This window comes from Geotrypetes seraphini, chromosome 4, assembly GCF_902459505.1.
Source record: "Geotrypetes seraphini chromosome 4, aGeoSer1.1, whole genome shotgun sequence".
Classification (NCBI taxonomy): domain Eukaryota; kingdom Metazoa; phylum Chordata; class Amphibia; order Gymnophiona; family Dermophiidae; genus Geotrypetes; species Geotrypetes seraphini.
Genome location: NC_047087.1, coordinates 87,070,150 through 87,095,329, shown reverse-complemented (window position 1 = coordinate 87,095,329; position 25,180 = coordinate 87,070,150). Strand labels below are relative to the sequence as shown.

At 39.7% G+C, this 25,180-nt stretch overlaps 1 long non-coding RNA gene across 7 annotated transcripts in view; it reads right to left on the bottom strand.

Moving 5' to 3' along the window:
• Positions 1-25,180, bottom strand: part of LOC117359550 — a 449,501-nt gene that overhangs the window by 90,403 nt on the left and 333,918 nt on the right. For all 7 annotated transcript variants that reach the window (XR_004539260.1, XR_004539261.1, XR_004539263.1 and 4 more), the window contains one exon: positions 11,591-11,687. This is a non-coding gene — a long non-coding RNA (uncharacterized LOC117359550). The remainder of the gene's footprint in view (positions 1-11,590; positions 11,688-25,180) is intronic.

The window sequence follows — 25,180 nt, the reverse complement described above, 5'->3', positions numbered from 1 at the left end:
CACAACTCTCACCCTAAAATGAGTCTTACCATCAAAACATTCATGTTAAGATTCTTGCAAAAGAACCAAGAAGAACCAACCAACCAAGAAGCTACCTTCTCTGACGGTCCAAGAGGCGATGTGTGGCGGGCTGGTGGCTTGGGCGTGTTTTCACTGGGCTGAGCATGTCCTTGACTGTAAAACTGTAGGCTTTGCCTACTTTGCTGACCTGTAGAAATGGAAGCACGTTCGCAAAAGATTTCAAACTTGGCATAGAAACTTGCCCTAAGGTGTTCTACCAAACTGCAAAATTTCAGACTCCTATGTAGTTTCCTTCTGCTGCAGTGCTTAAGCAAAGTTGGCGTTTTAGGTCACACGAGGCATGGGAGTGGATCGATTGCTTTTGTTCAACAACCCCTAGTTCATGACCAAATTGAGGTAGATCCCCAAAATTTTGCAGAGTTTAATTTGAGACCCTAGACAGCACCCCTGTAAAATTTGGTTGGATTTCAAGGGGGGGGGGGGGGGTCGAGCGCGTGCAGTTTTCAGTATTGATCCACTTGACATGGAATGACCCTGGTGCCATTTACTGAATTCGGCCCCTAAGTCTATACTCAAAAAAAACAACATAAAATCAAAAAATAAAATCAAAGTACTGTGCCCACTGCTCTCTTTTTCCTTCTTAAAGTGCTATGCAGATATCTCTTAGAGTAGATGTTTCCAGATTTCAGCCTGCTTTAATTTACAGGAAAAACATACATACATTTCTGCAAGTGTTCGTTTATGCAAGAAACTTAAGAACATAAGAATAGCCCATCAAGCCCAGTATCCCTTTCTCATGGTGGCCAATCCAGGTCACTAGTAGCTGGCCAAAACCTAAGGAGTAGCAATATTCCATGCTACTGATCCAGGGCAAGCATTGGCTTCCCCCATGTCTTTCTCAATAATAAGATTATGGACTTTTCCTCCAGGAACTTGTCCAAACCTTTCTTAAAAGCAGCTAACCTATCCACTCTTACCATAACCTCTGGCAATGCCTTCGAGCTTAACTATTCTCCAAGTGAAAAAAATTTTCCTCCTATTGGTTTTAAAAGTATTTCCCTGTAACTTCATCAAGTGTCCCCTAATCTTTGTAATTTTTGACGGAGTGAAAAATCGATCCACTTGTACCCGTTCTGCTCCACTCAGGATTTTGTAGACTTCAATCATAATCTCCCCTCAGCCGTCTCTTTTCCAAGCTGAAGAGCCCTAACCTTTTTAGTCTGTCCTCATATGAGAGGAGTTCCATCCCCTTTATCATCTTGGTCACTCTTCTTTGAACCTTTTCTAGTGCCACTATATCTTTCTTGAGATAAGGTGACCAGAACTGAATGCAATACTCAAGGTAAGGTCGCATCATGGAGCGAGATACAGAGGCATTATAACATTTATGGTCTTGTTAAACATACCTTTTTTAATAATTCCTAGCATCCTGTTTGCTTTTTTGGTCACCATCGCACATTGCGCAGAAGGTTTCATCATATTGTCTATGATGATATCTAGATCCTTTTCTTGGGTGCTAACCCCCAAGGTGGAGCCTAGCATCCGGTAATTGTGATTATCATATCTTCCCAATGTGTATCACTTTGCATTTGTCCACATTAAATTTCATCTGCCATTTGGATGCCCAGTCTTCCAATTTCTTAAGGTCAGCCTGCAATTTTTCACAATCCGCATACATTTTAACAACTTTGAACAGTTTAGTGTCATCTGCAAATTTAATCACCTCACTCGTCGTACAGACCCCCTGTGGCACTCCACTGTTTACTCTCTTCCATTGAGAAAAATGAACTTTAACATGCTCCTCACGACCACTGACGTCACTTTTAGGTGCCATGTATAGGGAGTGACATCAGCGGGAGAGACAATGGGGTCACAAGGAGCATGTTAAAGCTGTTGCTCGTGGGTGGGGGGGCAGTGATGAGGGCAGGAGAGGGGCAACACCTCCCTGGGTGCCTCTCACCCTCGCTACGCCACTGGTACTATAGATATATTAAAGGGAAGCAACCGGCTAGGGAGGAGGTGGGACCGCTGGACAACGGAGACAGGAAGGGAATGGTGAAGGAGGAGAAAGAAGTGGCAGAAAGACTTAACATGTTCTTTTCATCTGTATTTACAAACGAAGACACATCCAACATACCGGAACCTGAGCAATTCTTCAATGGAAATCAAGCAGAAAAATTAACATCCATGGAAGTGAGCCTTGAAAATGTACGCAGGCAGATAGAAAAATTAAAAACTGACAAATCCCCGGGTCTGGACGGAATCTATCCAGGGGTTCTGAAGGAATTAACAGAACTATTGCAGCAAATTTGCAATCTATCCCTGAAAAAAGGCGTGATCCCGGAGGACTGGAAGATAGCCAACGTTATGCCCATCTTTAAAAAGGGATCAAGAGGTGACCCGGGAAACTACAGACCGGTGAGTCTGACCTCGGTTCTGGGGAAAATGGCGGAAGCACTGATAAAAGAAAACATCGATGAACAGTTTGAAAGAAACGAACTTCTGATAACAGCCAACATGGTTTCTGCAAAGGGAAAATTGTGCCTAACGAACTTATTGCACTTCTTCGAAGGAATTAACAAACGGATGGACAAAGGAGACCCCATAGACATCATATATCTAGATTTCCAAAAAGCCTTTGACAAGGTGTCCCATGAACGCCTACTCCGGAAACTGAAGAACCATGGGGTGGAAGGAGATGTACATAGATGGATCAGAAACTGGTTGGTGGGTAGGAAACAGTTGGTAGGAGTGAAGGGCCACTACTCGGACTGGATGAGGGTCACGAGTGGGGTCCCGCAGGGCTCAGTGTTCGGGCCGCTGCTCTTTAATATATTCATAAATGATCTAGAAACAGGGACGAAGTGTGAGATAATAAAATTTGCGGACGACACCAAACTATTTAGTGGAGCTCGGACTAAAGAAGACTGCGAAGAATTGCAAAGGAACTTGAACAAACTAGGGGAATGGGCGACGAGATGGCAGTTGAAGTTCAACGCTGAGAAATGTAAAGTATTACATGTGGGAAACAGAAACCCGAGGTACAACTATACGATGGGAGGGATGTTATTGAATGAGAGTACCCAAGAAAGGGACTTGGGGGTAATGGTGGACATGACAATAAAGCCGATGGCACAGTGCACAGCGGCCGCTAAGAAGGCAAACAGAATGCTAGGCATAATTAAGAAGGATATTACAACCAGAACGAAAGAAGTTATCCTGCCGTTGTATCGAACGATGGTGCATCCACATCTGGAGTACTGCGTCCAATATTGGTTGCCGTACCTTAAGAAGGATATGGCGATACTCGAGAGGGTTCAGAGGAGAGCGACATGTCTGATAAAAGGTTTGGAAAACCTTTCATATGCTGAGAGATTGGGAAAACTGGGACTTTTCCCTGGAGAAGAGGAGACTTAGAGGGGATATGATAGAGTCTTACAAGATCATGAAGGGCATAGAGAGAGTAGAGAGGGACAGATTCTTCAAACTTTTGAAAAATAAAAGAACAGAGAGCATTCGGAAAAGTTGAAAGGGGACAGATTCAAAACGAATGCTAGGAAGTTCTTCTTTACCCAACGTGTGGTGGACACCTGGAATGCGCTTCCAGAGAGCGTAATAGGGCAAAGTACGGTACTGGGGTTCAAGAAAGGATTGGACAATTTCCTGCTGGAAAATGGGATAGAGGGGTATAGATAGAGGATTACTGCACAGGTCTTGGACCTGTTGGGCCGCCGCGTGAGCGGACTGCTTGGCACGATGGACCTCAGGTCTGACTCAGCAGAGGCATTGCTTATGTTCTTATTTAACCCTACCCACCTGGACTTTTTTTTTTTTATATACAAACATATTGTATTAATTGTTAAAAGTAAAGAATTACATGCTCAGCCAAAATACAAACAGTATAACTTTCAGAAGAAATTGCAAAAAACGTTCTTCCACAATTCAAGTGTTCATAACAAAGTGTTTGAACTGGATTCTCATGGTCTACTTTATTCCGATTTATGGAGCCTAGTAATTCTTTTAATTAACAGTGAATCTACATTAAATGCTTTATGTAGGCGAAAGTTATAATATAAAGCAATTAGGAGATATATAATACTTGGAGATTTTATTTTGCAAGAATAATCTAAATCTTGTTTTACATTTGAAGCTGTGCATTTCTATTAAAGATTTACAATAAGGATATTGAAGAACAGCATTTGCTCTGTTGGCAGAAATCATCCACTAATATAAAGAAAATAAAGAATCCCTTCTACAAACTATCCAATAAATCATAAAACTCAAGAGACATGAGTATAATGTACAAAAGTTATCATATAATAACCACTATAATGCTTTATTACCTTAATTAATATAATTTTTTAAAATTAATTTTTATTTTTATTTTTTTATTATTTATTTATAAATTTCAAATTTACAATTCAAGATAAATCTTGTACAGAAAGTGATTACATCAAATGAGCAAAGAAATAAACCTCATAATTTACATGGAAAAAAAAATTAATTTTAATAGTCATCAAAACACTTAACACATACAACCACAAGATAAAAAGACAAACAAAAACAAACACAGATACGAATACAAATATAAATATGAATATAAATATAAAGATGGCACACAGTATGCTCTGTTCATAAAGCCAAGAAGCAAAAAGCAAAATTGAGCAAATACTTAGCTGAAAAGTCCGATGAGCTAAACATAGCAGAGGAGCGACCCAGCCATCCTTAAACAAAGTTCAAAATCCAATCGAAGACTAAAGTGCTGATGTGCGATGATAACTCCAATGATGTGCAATATAATAAAAATGATGTGAAGAGGTCTAAATCAGGTGCAAAAAGGTGCTTTAAAAGACGCTCCACACTTGTCCAGACACAATGCAGGGCCTGGACGCAACAAGTTTCTTGCCCTTCCTCAACACAGGCCTTGTTTCGATAAGGTCTTTATCAAGAGGAGGAACTGAGCTACAAATAAAATGTACAAACACTCATGTACAAAAACAAAAACATAGTCTAAACAAAACAAACTAAACCTAAATCATAGCTACCATACCGGGTGGAGAGTCTAGGCCGGAACTATCAACAACAACGCAGAGCTGGCGAAAGTCGTAATGGCTGAGGAAGGGGCGGGACATTAAATAACAAAAAAAATCAATTAAAATGAAATAACTTTAATGAAACAACAAAACAAACAAAACCTCATAATTAATGAAGAACCAGCCACTCAACCTCACGATTCAAGCCATTAGGGACGACAGTCCGCCATGCAAAAATCAAGTGTTGCTCATGATAAGTAAGTAAATGGGAAATGTCACCCCCAGAAAGAGCAGAAAATTGTTTGAATACACAAAAGCGTAAATCAGAAAGATTATGATTAAACTGAACCCAATGATCCACCAGCGGGGCCTCTTTTTTTAAAGTTCTAATACAACTGAGATGTTCAGCAATACGAGCCTTAATGGCTCGTTTAGTCTGACCAACATAAAGCTTCTGGCATGGACAAAATATGCCATATACCACCTGAGCAGAATTACAATCCGTTCTTTGATTTAAAGAAAATTGTATATTGGCATTAGGAATAAGGACCTTATCAGTACTTAAAGAGTACTGACAGTACCTACAACAATTGCATGGAGTATGACCAACCTTGGTGTTGGAACAATCACTGCCAATTTCTACTCCATGTGATAAAACAGCCAGCCAACTAGCTGGATGGTTTAAGTCCCATTTTAACTACTTAGAGTAGGATAGGGTGGTGACAGGCAAAGACTGGGTATAAAAAGCACACTGCAGTCAGTACACAGTATGTGAAGAATTGGCTAATGTACAGTAGCGATGTGTTTACCTAATGCCACTTCAATAGGTGTTATAAGTTATTTCAGATTTGGAAACACATGGCTACAATTACTCATTTCAAATAATACAACAACTTCTTATCCAAAAGAAGCTTCTTCCCATTCTGTGTCCATAGACAAAATTTTAAAGAATGAAGCATAATATCATGTGACTTGTAGAAAGACATGGGACAACTGCAGGATGCACAAGGTAGATCTTTTAATTAATACCTAGCACACAGACATCAAGAAAGAAGCAATATATTTAGCAATCAGAGCTCTCAAGATTATGGGCTCCTTTTACGAAGGCGCGTTGGGGCCTTAACGGACGGAATAGCCAGCGCTAAATTGACGCTTGCGCTAGCTGCTACCACCTCCTTTTGAGCAGGCGGTAGATTTTCAGCTAGTGCGCGCTAAAACGCTTAGCGCACCTTCGTAAAAGGAGCCCTATGTCTTTGGCCTGCACTACAGCTTATGCTATGATAGTAGCATAACAAAATTAGTTATGGGAAAGGAAAGACCTACAAAGTACAGGTGGCTATGATATGCTGTAGAGGTCTTTTTGTCTTTGGTTCCCATTTTTTTTATAAGGAAGAAATGGTTAAGAACTGATATTTTTTGAAAATTATGGTTACTAGACAACTACCTATTTAACAATCTAATTTCTTATCATATTAACTAAACTGTTCCTTCTCTAATTTTGTTACATTCTTGTAATTTTTTGTAATTAAATATATATGGATACACACACACATGCATACAAACACACACACAGGGTGGGCCAAAAGTAGGTATATAGTGTATATTCATTAATTCTTTTTATTTTACAGGTGTCAAGAATAACATCCGTGTGAAGTTCTTGTATCGGTTACACCGTTTCGCTTTTATTTGATAATCATTCAGTAGTGTATCATACCTAAACCTGCCTCTCTCCTAAACTCCATTCTTTATTTTGGTGGATAACGCTCTCATCCTCCCCATCTCATCAGCACACAACCTCCGGATCATCTTCAACTCATCTCTTTCCTTCTCTTCCCAAATCCAACAGACTGCCAAAACTTGTTGCTTCGTTCTATACAATGTCGCTAAAATCTGGACTTTCCTTCCTGAACACGCTGCCAAGACCCTCATCCAAGCTCTCGCCACTTCTTACCTGGATTGCTGCAACATGCTTCTTGCATGTCTTTCACAAAACCATCTCTCTCCCCTTCAATCTGTTCAGAATTCTGCTGCACACCTCATTTTCTGCCAGTGTCGTTATGCTCAAGTTACCCCTCTCCGCTTCCACATACAGTTCTCTTACTGACCTACAAGTGTATTCACTCTGCAGCTCCTCAATCTCTCTCCTCTCCCTATACTCCCTCAATATTTCTCCTCTCCCTAAATTCCGCCCCGGGAACTCTGTTCATCGGAAAGTCTCTCTTTTCAGTTCCCTTCTCCTCTACTGCCAACTCCCGACTCTGTCCCTTCTGCTTCGCTGCACTGTATGCCTGGAACAACCTGCCTGACTTGGTACGTTGGTCTCCATCTATGGCAGTATTCAAATCCAGGCTAGAAGTCCATATTCTGGAAGCTATGTTTAAATCTTGTAATTTGTCTATCATTCCCTCTGTAGTCTCTGACCCTCTCTACCTCTTCATCCCTTTGCATTTTCCTACAAGAATTCTATATATTTACTCACCATTTTTGTCCAGTGTGGCTGTCATTATTAGATTGAAAACAAAAATATAGGTAATAGATGTCATCTAAGGAGGGGAAAAGACCTCAAATGTCCACGTGCCCAAAGCTCATGGCTTGGTTCAAGGGCATTATCATGGGTCAAAAACCCATCCTTTTTTATATAATGTATAAATAGTGAAAAAACAATTTTCTGTGATTTGTAACATTCACCTAATGCACAAAGGCATTCACCAAACGGTTACATAATTACCCAGCCTCCCACCTTTCTGTGTACCTTTAAAATCCCTGGTGGTCCAGCAGTGGGCCGGGATAGGAGGGATCCCTACCTCCTGTCCTGGCCACCTGTGCCTTCCTTTACCTCCCTCTCATCTCCTCCATGTACCTTTTACCATCCCTGGTGGTCCAGTGGTGAACTGGAACAGGAGAAGCCTTCCCATGCTCCTGCCCCATGGAGAGCTGCTAGTGATTGGCTGCTACAAATTCTCATGAGGCCTGCAAGAACTTGCACAAGCCAATCACTAGTGGTTCTCCATGGAGCAAGAGCACAGGAAGGCCACTCCTACTCCAGTTCACCGTTGCGGGAAGGATCCCTTCTGTCTCGGCTCACTGCTGGATTATCTGGGACTTTAAAGGTATACAGGGGAGGTTTTTTGAGTCCTGATCTATCGCTGGCCCACCAGGTCTTATGGTGGGCCTGGTGAAGGTCTGCAAGACATTGGGAGGGAGGGAGGGGGGGGGGACAGGGTGCAGAGCATGGCATGGCAGGGTACTTGAATATTAACCTCCTGGTTTATATTCAAGTCAACCTTTTCTTCTCCTTTTTTTTTTTTTTTTTTTGGGGGGGGGGGGTGAGAAAGGTTACCTCGGTTTATATTCGGGTCAGCAAATATTCGAGTATATACAGTAAGAGGTAATTTCCAAAACTCTTATAAAAAAATTTTTAGGCAGTTTTTAATCAAAGAGGCAGCCACAACTACCCCTAAATTACTCCTTAAAAGCCTAAGTCCAAACGAGCAGTTGGCTAACTTGTTGAATAATTTCCTAAAAGAGAAGCCCAGAGACTATTATTGAGATGGCTTTGGAAAATCCACTGCTTATTCCTAGGATAAGCAGCATAAAATCTGTTTTACTACTTGGGATCTAGCTAGGTACTTGGGACCTAGGTTGGCCACTGTTAAAAACAGGATACTGGGCTTGATGGACCAGTATGGCAATTATTATGCTCTTATGTGCGATTTTGAGCAGGTATAAATGGCAATGGGCAAATTTTAAAACTACTTGCATATTTTCATTAGAAAACAGGAAATACATGTGTACATTTAGTCCCACTCAAACCACACCCTTCCAAACAGTGCATGCCGCATTTATACATATGTAAGCAGCAGCTCTTTTCATAACCCTTCTAAAACGGCTTCCTTAGCTGTACAGAATTAACAGAATCATTGCTCAGTCAACATTTCAATATCATACATCAGAACTGTTTACAATCAACAATTCCACATGCTAGAGAGCAAGACCTTTCACATGATCACATAAAATGGTTGAAGCATTCCATGATGGCTCAAGTGTGCTCCAAGGAAAGCTAGAAGGTTGTACAGTTAACTCCCAGGATGTAACTCTAAACCATACAACCTACTACCTCAACCCGGATGCACACAGCTTCCAGCGCTGTCCAGTCTTTCTTCAGGTCTTCAAACATGGCCGACTTGAGTTCACAAGCTCTGTTTTGACTGGGTTTTCAAACAGGAAAGACAACTGACCCAAGATCATACATTTCATTACATGCACCTAAAATCTGCACAACATTTTAGATTTGCCTTTTCTTTTAAAGATATACCCCATCCCTTAGTTGCTTTTATAAATGACATTCTGATAAGGCAAATCATATAAATCTAACAATCTAACAATAGCATCATAATCTGTTTTGATCTTATTCTACTGGTACAAAGAATCTTTTTCACTCTCCATAATTGCTAGCAATAAATATGACATTTTATAATTCATGCTTTCCAGTTGATAAAAATTCCATGTCCGCAGTCATAAGGTATAGCATTTCAATTTAACTTTACCCTAAATTTAGTTAACAGTTAATGACAACAAAATCATTTCAAAGATTAACTTGAACATAATTTTTTTAAAAAAATTTCTGCTGAATAATTGCTGAAAGCAGTAATAAAGACGTCATCAAAAACTTTCATACATTCCAAACTATGGTATGGCTTTTTTTTAATGTCAAATGACATTTTGACACACAACTTTCCACCAGATCACCAAACTGACACAGACCCATAGAAGCGAGCTTGTGTGGGTTCAAGTCACCACAAGATCGGATCTACGGGTTTATGACAACTGGCAAAATACAAGCATCTACCTGAAATATGTTTTTACAGGCGTTAGAGAAAGACATGTTAAGTCATTAGCTGCGACACGTAATAGTTAGAAATATTTTATTATAGTTTAAATTAATCAAATAGTTTAAATAGTTTAAATTAATCAAATAGTTTACTATAGTTTAAATTAATCAAATCCCATTTCTTCAGGTGAGGTCCATTGCCAAATGCCTCAAGGCTTGCATTATTTTTGCTGCCTTAAAAAAAATCTCTCTCAAAAAACTGAATGATTTCAATAGCAGATATTATCTAATTAAACTAGATCATCAATATTCAAAGTTATCAAGGTATCCTGTAGACATTGAAACAACTGAAAGCTTGGATTTAAATACTGAATTACAAACGTCATGAAGTGAACATGCTTACAAAACAATGAATATAATAGCTGAGCATATTCTAAGCATGTACCAGGGCTAGGAGCTATCTTCAAACATTAAGTCAACCTTGCCTGCAATGTACCTTAAAGTTGTCTTTTTTTCTCAAATTACTTTTGAAACAAATTACATATGTTAAGTGGCAGTGATAGATCTTATAAAAAACTTTGCCAATCTTACGAAATCCTAACCCATTTTGCTTGAATCATTATACCGTTAAACAAAGATCATTATTTGGCTCTGTTACAGTGCATGTCCTTCTCTATTGTGTCAAACAGAACCTCCAGAAATATATTCTCTCATTCTCTACTATCAAAAAGTCTCACACCCACCGAAGAAACATTTTGTATATGCATGCATATGATCAGCAGGCCTAAAATCATGCCTTGCATTAACAAAATACACATGATGCAATACAAAAACAAATTCTATTTTAATTTATATTGAATGCACAATTGAATCTTTGAAAACAATAATTTAATCATTAAATAGGTAAGGTATTTCATATATTGTTCAATAAGCCAGTCCAAAAATTGCCAAATACTTTGTTGAAATGATGAAAACTTACAGAAATATGTTTGTTCAATTTGAGTGCTAACAATTCTTTGAAATTTAATTTTGACATACATAAATTTTTACCCATTTACTATTTGAGGCACATATGCTGTAAGGTACACTAACATATTGATAATTTGGAACTTAAGATGTTTTTATAGTTTTGCTTTCATTAATGTCACAATGATAAAAGTTTACTTTTGATATACAACTTTTCTCGATCTCTTTTCAGACACAGAAATGCTGTGTGTTTCTTTTTTTTATATTGAAGACACGAGTTAGCAAAGTGCTAAATAATTTTTAAAAATCACTTGAGTAAAGCTTTCTAAGAAATTCCAGTCAGTACCTCCAACACAAGTTTGAACTTTACACTAAAATAAAATTGTATGCTAGTTGCTTATGCTGCTTGATTATTATAGCTGAAATGGGTTGTTTTTCTAGTACTACAAGAATATATCAAGCTAATTTTATTTATATTGATAGTATGATCTGGTAAGCACTATATAAATCATGATATAATAATATGCTATCATATAAATATTTGTGGGGCTACTGCATAAAAAACCACGTCTAGGAAAAGCACCATATTGTTCTCTGTAGAAAACAAAGCAACATTTCACATGCTATACATATCAATGCTAAAATGTGATACTGTCACAATAAACTTAACTTTATTAATTTGTATGGAAATTTTACTTGTGCACCCCCCAAAAAAAATTTAACATAGTTGTAGATTTACCTTTGCAGAATTTGGACAACTGGGCCGTTACCTTTGCAGAATTTGGACAACTGGGCCATTCCCAATTTCTGCCTCAGTGTTAATTGTACTTCAAGACCTGAACACAACCAGTAAAAGAAATTGTTAAAACTTTCTTCCAAGTTTGAAGAAAAGATAAAACACAGTAAGAACAGATAATATTAGAAAAGAGCCAGATCGCTGATAACCCTTGCAGAACCACTTGGAAAATATACTATTTATTTATAGTACGTAATTATTCTTAGAAACACATGAGATACCCTTCTGTATTTAAAAAAAAAACACAATTTATTATATGTGAGATATGTTTGCTTTATAATATTTGTGGAAAGGGTGGGTGGGAAAGGGACTTAATTTATATATTGAAGATGATACTAGAAAAGAAATTCAAGTGATGTGTATGATTTAATTGATATATTATTGTACACTTGATGTAAGATGAAAAAATGAATAAATAATTGGAAAAAACAAAAAAAAACAAAACCATGAGACCAATAAAAATATTATTGCCAAAAGATAAATGTAATTTTATTGGAGAGATGATTAACCTTATCAAAGTTATTGTTAACATTATCCTTGCACAGAGCATATTTTAAAAATAAATGCCATTTAGTAGGCAAAGATAGAAGACTTGCCCCCCTTTTTCATCAAGCTGCGCTAGAGATTTTTAGCGCAGGCCGGTGAAGTAAGTACTCCGGTGCTCATAGGAATTCTATGAGTGACGGAGCATTTACCATGCCAGCTTGCGCTAAAAACCTCTAGCGCAGATTGATAAAAAGGGCCCTTGGTGTCTTCCTGTGTGAATAAACAGTTCTTTAACCATAATCCACCTGTATGCTTTCAAAGGACAGGAAAGTATATGCAGGATACAGCAGGTACATAGGGCTCCTTTTACAAAGCCGTGTTAGTGGTTTAACGTGCGTAATAGCGCGTGCTAATTTGCCGGCCACGCTAGCTGCTACCGCCTCATCTTAAGCAGGCGGTAGTTTTTCGGCTAGCGCAGGGGTTAGCGCGCGTTAAAAAGTTGCATGTGATAAAGCCTCTAACGCGGCTTCGTAAAAGGAGCCCATAGTTTCACTAATATTTTCCCACAATTCACTGCTCAAAAATAGCAAAATAAAATGCTAATGACCTTAACCTTTCGACATTAACTTAGTTTTTAAATGACATGTTGTAGTAAACTAACTAATAATGTATGCGTAACAACAGCAAATGAAATTAAGCAAAATCATTAAAAGAAAATGAGGTTAAAGGAATAATGAGGCATCTCTATAATTCATATTTTTTTGTGAATGCATGAACAGACCACTTTTTGCTTAGAATTTAATATTGCAGAAACAAGTCAATCAGGACATCCTGCAGTTTGCTTACAGTAGTGTATTGTTATACGTTTTACAGTAATCCATATTTAGCAGGTAACACAAATGCTAAGAAACCACATGGTAAAATGCACTAAACTTCTAGTAACTTTCCATGCACTTCACGAAAGGCTGTTAAAAACAATAATCCCTTACCTATCATCCTACAAAATGTCCCAGTGACACAAGATTTTATGGTATCTTTTATAACTTGTCTCTCCCCCACAACCACCACCACTTCCTTTGCAAATAGTTCTTTTACTTAGATTTTTTGTCAAATAATAAAAGTATAAATATACATATATATAAAACATATAATTTTATTAAACAGAGGTAAGTTTGTAACTTCATTTAAAAAAAATTTTTAAACATTAACATTCTGACTTGAAGCACACTGTAGAAATGACAAAAGCTGCCAAGCAAGTTTAAAAAATAACTTTAGTCTGCATTTTATTAAACAAGCAAGAAAAAGTTGCATGCAGAGTAGTTTCTGCCTTTAACGCTCTGCAAAATTAGTAAATACTGTGGCTATTGAATCATAAATTTACAGTTTTATTTAGGTGTCTTTTAACATATTTTTAAAGCAGTACAAGAGCGAATGCTTGAAGCAAAATATTAAACAGCCAAAGCAGGCACAAGATATTAAATTATAACAAAACTGTACAGCAAAGGCTCCTGTGTCAAACAGCAGAGTTAGAAAGAAACAAAAGTTTATACCTGAAATATACGGCTATGAATTCATCCTGTGCAAGGTATTGCTGTTTGAGCCAAAATGAGATAGGGTAAGACTTTTGAAAAGTTAAAAAAATGATTGAGAAATGTAAAATAGTGCTGTTTTGAGCAGATTTAGCACATCTTGGTGTCTCTGTGCTGTACTTAAAAGAATATTGGGGGGGGGGGGGGGTACTTTGGAAAACGAGCAATATATATTTAAATAACAGAGAGAGAGAGAAAGAGAGAGAGGATTTTTGCTCAACCCTCTGGCATGTAGGACAAATCTAAGGTCTTTTTCTTCTGAGACACCGGTTATTTCTCGAAACTGGACAATAATACCTGCTTTCGCACTTTTTTCCATCACTCTCCACCCCCTCCCCTGTTCTTCTCGGAATTCCAAGCACAAAGCACTGCGCCAAAGCTGTACCAATCCTCGCCGCGACAGCCTTGCATGATGGTGAAGAAACTGGGATAGACCAGCAAAACAAAACAAAACAAAAATTCACCCCAGCCTGAGCTGATTTTATAAATGGGGACAACGCAAATCTGTCGAAGCAATGGGGTGAAGAGGCAGTGTGCCAGGTTCCTGCACTATGCAGCGATGATCTCATGCTCACTGCTGTCACCCCGTTTGCCCACTTCGAATGCCTGTCCATCAGCAAAAACTTTTATTCCAAAGAAACTGAAAGAGGCTGGTGTTAAACAGCAGATTATCAGAGAAGAGAGCACGTAGTTTTGAAATTTACTTATTAAAGCCTAATGTTCTGCTTGCATTTTCTTTTTTTGCTCTCTTTTTTTTCCTCTATATAAAGATAAGCAGCAGAATTTATCAGGCATGAAAGGGACAGCCTCCTGGTGGCCTGCCAAAAAAGCCAGAATAAAGGCGAAGTTGTACTTCAAAGCTGAACTGCTTGCTGAGTCTGGCTAAAGTGAAGTATTAAGATCCGCCATTTTCCGAGCCATGTAAGAAAAAGAGGGGAGGATAAAGAAATAAAAGTCAGAACGGGTGCAGCTTTCCAATCTTCCCCTGGCACAATTGCAAAATCTCAGCCGTAAGGTCACATGATCCTCTGCCAAGTGTGGAACACATTCCCATAAAACCATTCTGCTGATACTGCAAAGGCAGCTATTGTCTGGTTCATACCCAGAGCACAGCCCACTCTTCATTGAATTAGCTGGGAAAAAAAAAATGCATCACCTTTGGGGGTTGGGAGTCATGGAAACGTCTACCTGGCAAACTGCCCACTTTTTTCTGCCCATCAACCAGAGCTGAAATTGTACTGCCTAATGTAATGATAAGTAGGAATGTGAAGAGCTGTCCAAAGTGAATCTGATTCTGGCGGTGCCCGTTTCACTTCCACAGCAAACTCTCTCTTCTGTTGCCATTTTAGCAGAAAATAAAATGAGCTAGGCTGCTGAATACAGCACTTAAATGCTCTTGCATGGTTTCTCTGAAACTTTACTTCTTAACACACCCTAACAGTTATCAAACTAAAAGTCTCACTAAAAGAGTAACTAGCTTGTCCAAAAACAGAATGCTCTGGTATCACTTTTCTGTTCACACAACTCTGATTAGTTTTTCTTAATGCCAGCTTTTGCTTTTTTTTAAATTGCCCACATCCCCTCACTTTTAGTCAGCATTTAATAAAAGGAAGGCTGCAAAACAGCGTCTACTGGAGAAGGAAGACCTGAACAGATTCCTCTGAAAATACGGTATATGTTGAAGATGGGACTCTTAGTGGGAAGCTGCTGAGCTGTGAAATGATGCCCCTCCCAGCTGCCATATTTCTAAGGAGCAGCTGAAAAGAACATAAAACAAAACCTTTATTTGGTGCTCTCTCTGTTCTATGCAGATACAATGATCAACTGCTTCAAGCATACACATCTCGATTAAAATTTAATGTACTATGGGGACCCTCTCCTAATATAGAAGGATGCATCTCTCTAGTTTATATGTAATGGAAGACCAATGAAGAAAGAAAACTATACCCAGAGTTCTTCATTCACTCTTAAGTTTCACAGTTACCCACCAGAGCTAGCAACCAGGCTTTTGGATATTAACCTGTATAGTTGTACTTTTTAGTAGCCTCCCAGAACAGTTTTAAGACACTTAGGCCTGGATTCTCAAAATGGCGCCAGAATCGGCCGGTGCCTGAAAAAAAATGGCACTGGTTGCCCAACACAGCCGTTTTGAGAATCGCAGTCTGTGTCGAAGATAGGAGCCGGAAATGTAGGCCTAAATTTCCGGCACCTATTTTCAACGTAGAATCACGCTTAACAGAGCCGAATATCAACCCCATCCACAACCGCACTTCTTTTAACATTTGGTGCTGGTAAGCGTCTGCATAGGTGTGATTCAGGAGCCTTTTTTTGTAGGTACCTCCCTTTTTTTCTTCTTAATTGGTTTTTAACGGCACGGTCAATTAGCAGATTAAAACACTTAACTTAGGCGCTGTTGGGGCACTTACTGGCACCTTCCAAATGGTGCCATTTTGAGAATCTGGGCTTTAACGCCGATACAATAGAATTTTAAAATAGAAACATGGGAGTGATGCTCAAGACAGCCTGCGGTTTTCTGTTCAATGGGGTGAGTTATAGTGATTAATATCCACTTGTAAATAACAGCATTTAAAGGGATAGGTATTAAGTTGCAATACGGTCCTTACGTGTGTTATTTGCCTCCTAATACATGTTAAAGTACATTAATGTGCATTACATTACCATAACACACACTAATATTAGGTACTGTATGACACATGGCAAAGAGAATGAAAATGCTTGCAAAACAACTCATTATATATAAAAGAAATAATGTGGCTTGCATACTTAGCAGTTTTTTCCATTCCAAGAGTATTAGGCTGCAAAGTTGCATCTTTATTCTCCCAAGCTACTTCTTTAAGGGACCACACTGAAGTACTCCCTCCTCCTTCCCACCTCTCACTGAAGCTCCCTATTTTAGTATAACCCCCAGCAGTTCCTCCAGCAACTCTCCCACCTCTTGCAGATACTCCCACAAGGCCTACCCAGCTAATCCCAGGGATTGGATAGGAGTGATTCTGAGTCCCTCCTGACCATTCTAGTGACAAGATTCAAAAGGGCACCAATGACCCACGGAAAGGTTAGTCACTCCCACAGGAAACTAATGTGTAGTAAGGCCCAGATTCTATGTAGGTGCTTGTTTTGGGACTTGGTAGGCACCTAACTTAGGCACATTCATTTAGGCCAAGAAAACCTGGCATAAACAGGGTACACCTAAGATTAGGATGCCTTCCTTGCCCTAAGCCCCTTTTAGGTGCTACTAAGCGCAATTCTATAAAGCGTGTCTAACTTTTATAGAATCGCACTTAGCACTGCACTACTCGGTGGTGCCTTTTAGCCGCCATTTATAGAATCGAGCTGTAAAGGCTTAACTTCTACCACCTAAAATAATTACTCCCTAAATAACTGCATACAAGTGTAAACATCAATTTAGGAAAGCCGCTATTCACATGTGAAGATTCACACTATGCATAGACGTAAAGACAATACGTACATCTCATTTCACAAAGGGAATATTGTGTATGAGGAATAATTTTGACCTTGGGTTTTACGGCAGCTCAAAGTCCCACACAGGTTTTCAAAAGTGCTCATTCTGGCCTGGACTTCACATGAAGGATTAAGAGGCTAATTCTTCTTAATCTCATGTAATTCCCTTCTCCAAAAGTAAACCAATTTACACAGTTGCAATGCCACTATGGAACTGGTAGCACTTACACATGTAGGTTTATCAACTGGGGCATCTATACATCAAAGTTGTGCCACTCTCACATGGGAGTTGCAAAATTGGTTTTTCAACTTGGAAGTTACTATATCATTTATCATTTTTTTCATACTTGCTATACCATTTTATTAGACATGCAGGTCAAGGCGGGTTATACCTCCATATGTAAGCTTTGTGTTTATCTTTATAATGTGTATACTTGTAAAATGGCTGTTCCCACTGTACATGTTCCCAGTTTATGCACTCTAGCAAATATGCTAGAAAAGGTTATGCATCAGCAGATCTTTTTCTAAAATACCACCAGAATTGAGCATGTTCCAACTTGGACATATCAATTCTAATATCTACATTCTATGTAAAATGGGACCCCAAACCTCTGGTTTAATAAAGTTTTTATTCCTATGATAAAATCAGGGGTAAGAAGTTTAGTAAATCACTCTTCTTTCCATTTAGCACTTTGTAAATATTTACAAGAACTGACAATTAAGGTCACAAATTCATCTCAGAAAAAGTGCTACATACCTCATTGCTGAATATCACTATGGTCACCTTCGAAGTACTCCCCCTGGGAAGCTTATGCACAGATGCCAGCGCCTAGTCCACCCTTCAAAGCAATTTTGGAACTCTTTTTCTGGAATGCATATCAGACCTGTCGTGGTATTACCCCTGATGTCAGGAATGTCATCAAAATGTCTTCCTTTCAGTATTTCTTTTATCTTCGGGTAAAGAAAAAAAGTCATTGGGGGCCAGATCAGGTGAGTAGGGAGAGTGCTCCAATACAATTATTTGTTTTCTGGCTAAAAATCTCCTCCCAGACAGCTGGTGTATTGTCTTGATGCAAGAGCCAGGAGTTGTTGGTGAAAAGTTCAGGTCATTATCATCTAACTTTTTCACACAGCCTTTTCAGCATTTCCAAATAGTAAACTTGGTTAACCATTTGTCCGGTTGGTACAAATTCACAATGAACAATCCCTCTAATACAGGGGTGTCCAATGTCGGTCCTCGAGGGCCGCAGTCCAGTCGGGTTTTCAGGATTTCCCCAATGAATATGCATTGAAAGCAGTGCATTCAAATATATCTCATGCATATTCATTGAGGAAATCCTGAAAACCCGACTGGACTGCGGCCCTCGAGGACCGACATTGGACACCCCTGCTCTAATATTAAAAAAAGAGAGTTAGCAACATCGTTTTGACTCTTGATTTGGACTGGCGAAACTTTTTTGGTTGTGGAGAATTGGCTGACTTCCATTGTGCACTTTGATGCTTTGTTTCAGGGTTGTATTGATACACACACGTTTCATCACCAGTGATAATACAGCCCAAAACTTCTTGCCTCTCCAAAAGGTCTTGGCAAACTTCAACTCTCCTTTGTTTTTGTTCATCAGTGAGCTCCTTTGGGACCATTTTTGCACACATCTTTCTCATGCCAAGATTTTAAGTTAAGATCTTCCTGTTTCTCTATCAATGTTTACTTGGTCTGCTATGCTTCTCACAGTGAGCCGATAATTTTGACACACAATTCAATGAATTTTTGCGATGTTTTCATCAGTTCTGCTCATAACTGGCCACCCTGACCTCTCTTCTCAGTGGCGCTTTCTCTTCCCTCAGAAAAACGTTTAATCAATTTGCACACTGCCATTTTAGGGGAGTGTGTGGCGCAGTGGTTAGAACCATAGCCTCAGCACCCTGAGGTTGAGGGTTCAAATCTCACACTGCTCCTTGTGACGCTGGGCAAGTCGCTTAATCCCCCATTGCCCTAGGTACATTAGATAGAGTGTGAGCCCACCAGGACAGATAGGGAAAAGTGCTTGAGTGCCTGAATGTAAACCACTTAGACTATAAGTGGTATATAAATGCTTAAATAAATTTTCTTCATGGCATTATCCCCATAACTTGGACTAACATGTCCCTGATTTCACTTCCACTTTTGCCAAGTTTAACAAGAAATGTAATGTTTGTTTGTTGCTCTAATTCAAGCTCCAACATTCTCACGACGGCAGACAAAAAACACGCAACAATAATGAACTCCATTCAGCAAGACACCGCCAAACATTGACACAAACACAACTGTGAGACATTGATATACCAAGGTTATGAAACCTTACCGAGTTGTTTGCACAGTGTTGGCAACGTAAGCGCACAGAGGCAAGTTCATGAATTTAACTGCCAGACCTCATACAACATGGGCATAAAAATGTTGGTGTAACTCAATGCATTTTCAAAGTTTTAAAATAAATAATGTTGGGAAATGTTAGAAAATTAGAAGGGGCTAAAAGGTTAACACATTCATAGTTTATTTACTAAGAACATAAGAATAGCCATAATGGGTTAGACCAATGGTTCATTTAGTCCAATCCAAGTCATAAATACTTGGCATAAACCCAAGTAGTAGCAAAATTCCATGCTACCAATCCCAGGGCAAGCAGCGGCTTCCCCGTGTCTTTCAAAATCCGACAAAATAGCCATCCAGAATTCATTAACAATCTTCTTATCCCATATAACCCTTCTAAGACCCTTCGATCGTCAGCCCAAAATCTTATCTCTGTTCCGTCACTAAAGCACATAAACACTATGAGATCTTCCATTTTTTTCATGACTGTTCCTTCTCTTTGGAATAGTATCCCAGCTTATTTATGCGAAAAATTAATTCTTAATCAATTTATGACAAAGCTAAAGACATTTCTTTCTATTGATGCCTTTGAGATTTAACTGCCCTTTTAAGGGCGACCTAGAAAGATTTAAATTCTACTTTCCCTCCTACTGTTTTTCCCCTAAATTGTTATCTTTTATCTTTAAAATTGTAGTTCTTGCCCATTATCCTCTTGTTTCCACTCGTTATGATTTTATGTCTCCAAAAGTCTTTGTCGTCCCCCGTCTTCTTAAATTTGAATTTTAGCTATTGTATGCTTTTATGATTTTGTACACCGCCTAGAAGGCTGATTAGGTGGTATAAGAAATTTTAATTAAACTTGAAACTTGTCTCAATAGCAGACTATGGACTTTTCTTCCAGGAACTTGCCCAAAACTTTTTTTAAACCCAGCTATAATAACCGTTGTTACCACCTCTTTCGGCAATGAGTTTAAGAGCTTAACTATTTATTGAGTGCAAAAACATTTCCTCCTATTTGTTTTATAGGCATTTCCATGTAACATCATAGAGTGTCCCCTAGTCCAGAGTAAAAAATCGATTCACTTTTACCCATTCTACACCACTCAGGATTTTGTAGACCTCAATCATATCTCCCCTTCAGCCATCTCTTTTCAAAACTGAACAGCCCTAACCTCTTTAGCTTTTCCTCATACAAGAGGAGTTTATTATTTTGTTCACTCTTCTTTGAACCTTTTCTAATTTATTATCTTTTTTGAGATATGGCAACAGAGTTGAAAGAAATGCTCAAGGTGAGGTTGCACCATGGAGACCTAGAGACATGATAATATTCTTGGTCTTATTTACCATCCCTTTCCTAATAATCCCTATAATCGTCTTTGCCTTTTTCCCCCTAGCCACACACTGAGCAGAAGATTTCAGTATAGTGTCTACAATGACACCCATATCTTTTTCTTAGGTACTGACCCCTAAGGTGGATCCTAGCATCTGGTAACTGTGATTTGGATTATTTTTCCCAATATGCATCATTTTGTATTTGCCCACTTTAAATTTCATCTGCCATTTGGATATCCAGTCTTCCAATTTCCTAAGGTCTTGCTGAAATTTTTCAAATTTCAAGTTTTTATTAAAATTTGATACAGCCGCTTATCAAGTTTTAACAACTTTGAAGAGTTTAATATCATATGCAAATTTTATCACCTTTCTTGTTGTTCCAATTTCCAGATAATTTATAAATGTTAAATAGCACCAATCCTGGTACAGATCCCTATGGCACTCCACTATTTATCCTCCTCCATTGAGAAAAAATGGTCATTTAGCTCTATCCTCTGTTTTCTGTCCAACAACCAATTCCTAATGGACTTAATGCTGCTGATAGTTGAAAAAAGCAATATAGTTATCAAAGAGCAGAAAATGGAACTAGAAAAAGAAATGAGAACATTAAAGGATTCCTTAAATACTGAACAGTTTGATATACAATTAAAAAATATTAATGCTAAAATTGATCAACACAGGAGTCGATTAAGAAGAATAAAATCAGAAAATTCAAATGAGACGAGTGGGACTACATTAATAATAGAGTTTACAACTGGTCAAATAAAAAGAAAGATAAATACAGATGAGCAATCTCAAGCTGCTGTGGCATCCTTGAGTAGTAGTCCCCACTATGGGAGCTTCACCTCGTTATCATCAGGTATCATTCATCAAGCAAAAAGTATTTTTTATGGCAAAACAGAGGGAAGAATAGAGGAAGGAGAGGAAGAGACCAGGTCAGAACGAGACCCAATACTAGGTCGCAGACTAGGCAGACGGAGTGGTAGTTAACATATCCAACAGGGACTTAACACAGGCTAAGATTTCAGTCTTATCTAAAGGCCTCTTTTTTGTCCATTTGTTGAAATTTGATGATTTTCAGTTTAGAATTGACCTTGAAAGGTTCAGTAGGAAATTACAACCAAGAACATTCTTTTTTGGTAAAGAATCTCAGATGGATCGCACTATTTTGAACCCCAAATCTAATTGGTGCTGCATGTTAAAGATAAGTAATATTTCTTGCTGTTAAAATAAAAAAAAGATAAAAGATAAAAAGAATATGAGACAGTAAGAATTGAGTTGAGCACTAGGAGGAGGCAGAGATAAGGGTCAATGATTGAGACTCTGACCCAGTCAGTCTTGGCAGTGGACATTGGTGTTCCAAACCAAGCAGGTTTCTGAGACCCTTTATCCTCCTTTCTCATTTTAGACATCCTATTGTGGGATTTTTGTATTAGTAGGTTGCCGCCACCACCATCACCTTGATAAAGGTCCTCGGTGCCCAACTGAAAGTGTAAGGCTGCAAACTACAAATGCAGGAGGAAAACCTCTGGTATTTTCTGTGCTCTGGAAAAATGGGAATATGAAGATAGACCTCTATCAAATCTAGAGAGGCCAGAAATTTCCAAGGCAATCATAGACCGCACTGTTTCCATCATGAAATGGGGAACTTTGAGGGCCACATTGACCACCTTGAGATCCAGGATTGGTCTCCAGTCCTTGGAGCCTCTCTTTGGCACGATGAAGTATATCACGTGTCTGCCGGAACCCAAGTCAGACTCTGGGACAGGCTCTATGGCTGCTATGTCCAGCAATCTCTGGAAAGTGGCATTGACCTTGGCTGCTTTTCCCGCCAGAGTCCAGGAAAAATTCTGGAAGAGACTGATAAAACTTGAGTTTGTACCCATCCCGCAGAAATGTCCAGGTGATGGTCCTCCACTTCTTCAGAAATGCCGAGAACCTCCCTCTGATCTGCAGAGATTCGACCGAGGGCCTGGTGTCATAACTGCATCTTCAGGGTGGAGGCAGAGCAGGCGGATGCCAAACTCCACCAAATTGCGGAATGAGGAAACTCCAGAATGCTGACGATATCGTCTGGAGGAACAAAAAGCAGAATGCCCCGGTCCCCTAGAAGACAGGGGCCTGCTGTCAGGCAAGAACTTGAGTTTACAGTCTTGCACGCTAGCCATAAGGTCTCCCAGACCCTTACCGAACAGCAATTAGCCCTTAAAAGGCAGCTTACCGAGGGTTGCCTTAGACAAGGAATACCGGACCAGTGCCAGATTCATAACATTTGGCGTGTGGAGATAAGAGTACAACGAAAGCTTGTTCACCACTCTGAAAAGATCATTCAAAGCATTCGCCACATACTCCACTCCAGAAACCCAAAAGGAAAGCTCTTGAAGCACTATAGTGTCAGGATCGTGGCAGAGCTTGGAGTGAAAGGATCTAGCAACAAAAGATGCCGCTGCATTCACTTTCAAACCAGAGGCAGCTGAATCAAAAAGCCGTTTTGAGCACAAAATCAATCCTATGGTCTTGTGCATCTTTCAGCACCACACCTCCCTCACTAGGAAGAGAAGTATACTTGGTGACCTGTGCCGCCAAGGAATCTACCATTGGACAAAGCACTGGTTAAACGCTTCTGCCATTGCATAGAGCTTCGACATGGCCCTCGCCACTCATAGAGGATCTTTCGGTGCCTCCCAGTGATCCGTGACCACTTTCCTAATGTCTGGATGGTCAGGAAAGGAGGATAACTGTGATTTTGTGCTACTCATGAGAGAGAATTGCATTACTGAGGACTGGCTAGCCTCCAATTTTAACTGCTGAAGGGATTCTGAACTTATCCCTACAAAGGCGGAGAGCTTAAAAAGTCTCCACATTGTGGGGTCCTCCCTAAGATCTGGAGCATCCCCCAGATCATGAAGATCCATGACCGTATCCAGATCTCCCCCCCTCCCCCACAGTGAAAGTGCTTGCTTAAGTAAGTAAAGGCATGGCCAGATCATCTGGATCATCTGTATTGTCCATCAGCAGTTCATCCCTTGTCTGCACAGGACCACTTTGCTGGGATCCAGCATCCTGGAAAGGAACCCCCGACACAACTTTGTAGGCAGATTAGGCAAATTTTTCTTGGCTAGATATGCCTGAAAGAGCATGTTTATAAATTCTGGGGGAAAACTCTGATCCAGAGGGATGGTTGCCTCCTGTGAGCCTTTCTTGGAGCTCTTGGAGGATTTGTGGGCTTTAGATGGTGAATTGCAACTGAGTTTCACTGGGGACATGTTGGTGCTGTCCCCTGGGCCGGGCGGCGGCGTAAGTTTGGACCCATTTTGCCTTTTTCGACTGGCCTGGATGAACTGAGTAGAGGGAGCTATGGGCGATGCCACATCCCCCTCATGTGCTGTGTGGTACGTGGAACATGGATGCTTGCCTGTTAATCATCCGCCACAAAAGGGGCATGAATCTGAAGTATCCTGCCCCGAGGAGCTTGAAGAAGCAGAAAATAACTTTTAAATTAGATCAGGAAAATCCAAGATGGCCACTATGGGAGCAATTATACTGATAAAACAGCCCGGGCAAATCACCAAACTCCCCAAAACATGGCAATTTTATGATTTTTGAGGTAGGGAGACCTAGAACTAACTCACAAACCACAGAAAATCCCAATTTGGAGACCCTCCAAAATTGATCTCACAGGCTTAGCTTGGTATCACTGTGCCATATTGTGTGCTGGAGCTGCAAGATGGAAGGTGAAACAGCTTACAAGGAGATTCTCTGCCTCAGCAAGACTTGGAACCTGGACTGCTGGACTTCTGACTGCCTCTATGGCCCAATGCTTCAGCCGGAGACCTCCACTGTACCTGGAAATGCCGCACATGTGCAGTCAGCCTCGATCCTGGATATACCGCCACGAAGCTACACAGCCTGTGCTCAAACCCACTACGGATGAAACTGGGGTGAGCAACGCTCTCAAGGGAATGGTCCCTGAGCTCCGATCTGTGAATGAAGGCTGTCCAGATGGGAGCACACTACCAGTAAAGTCTGTGATCTCCTGCAGCCAGAGCTGGCCCAGCGGGGAACCTCTGCAGCATGAATGTATGAAGTTGCGAAAACACTGAAGACGGAGAAAAATACACAAGAAGACTAGCTCCTGTCTCGCTAGTAGGAAGGCAACTAGAAGTCAAAGGGCAGTCCTGAGGTAAGAGGGAAGGGTCAAAAATATGTAAATGAAGCCACCTACAAGAGATCTCGCGAGATGGGATGCATAACCCACTTGTCCAGGAATAGAGTAGAATTGTACAAGAATGCCCC